The sequence below is a fragment of the Octodon degus genome, unplaced genomic scaffold (genome assembly GCF_000260255.1).
Source record: "Octodon degus isolate 3935 unplaced genomic scaffold, OctDeg1.0 scaffold00004, whole genome shotgun sequence".
Classification (NCBI taxonomy): domain Eukaryota; kingdom Metazoa; phylum Chordata; class Mammalia; order Rodentia; family Octodontidae; genus Octodon; species Octodon degus.
This window is the reverse complement of record NW_004524580.1, coordinates 10,063,291-10,064,140: the sequence shown is the minus strand read 5'-3', so window position 1 is coordinate 10,064,140 and position 850 is coordinate 10,063,291. Positions and strand designations below refer to the sequence as shown.

At 36.8% G+C, this 850-nt stretch overlaps 1 protein-coding gene across 5 annotated transcripts in view; it reads right to left on the bottom strand.

Moving 5' to 3' along the window:
* Positions 1-850, bottom strand: part of Mettl25 (methyltransferase like 25) — an 81,965-nt gene that overhangs the window by 59,937 nt on the left and 21,178 nt on the right. The gene's annotated exons all lie outside the window — the stretch shown is intronic.

Sequence of the window (850 nt, the reverse complement as noted above, 5' to 3'; positions counted from 1 at the left end):
AGAGTAAAAATTACTCTATTTAAGCTTAGGTAAGAGACCCAGTCCTAGCCCAGGTCCGGTGAGTGTGTGGAGAGCTTCCTGCTACCCTGCGCAGGAGGGAACAGTCCCAGCCCAGGCGGCAGCGTGGGCCGGACCCTCTCCCATCCCCTCAGGCAGCCCCACACCACTCTGCCCTATGTCCCCACCCCTCCGGACGAGTAGGAATTGCTGCCGATTTCCGGGAAAAAAAAAAACTTACACAGCCTTGTTTTGTATAGAAAGCATTACATTAAAAGCAAATAAATTGTACAAAGTTCGCATTTCTACTGTAAAGTCAAGTTTACTTATTTACTATATCAAATATGATAATATTAAAGTCAACATTTGGGTCTGGGAATAGCTCAGTGGCACAAGCATCTGCCTGGAAAGCACAAGGTCCTGAGTTCAATTCCCAGTACAAAAAAAAAAAAAAAAAAAAAAGTCAACATTTGAGTCCTAAATTTTATAATGTGAATTTAAAATTTTTCCCATCAAATAGTTCCTTTAATCATTCCAAACCCAACTTAAATGTTTACATACAAAAACATAATGGATTACAAATATGTAAAAAAAACCATGCCTTTGACATGACTCAGAAACTTAGTGAAAGAAGGAGCAAAAAGAACTTTCTGTTTAGGAAATACATTTTGTATTAGAACATACTATTATAAGCTGGAACAAAGATTTTGGAGAACTTTTACTCTTTGCATGTTATGTGAAAATTATCCTCTCAATTTTTACATAACATGCAAAGCCCAGATAATTCAAAGGTTTTAAATATCAGTGAAGATCTGCAACCTATATAAACACAGCAATTTCTTTTTTTTTTTTT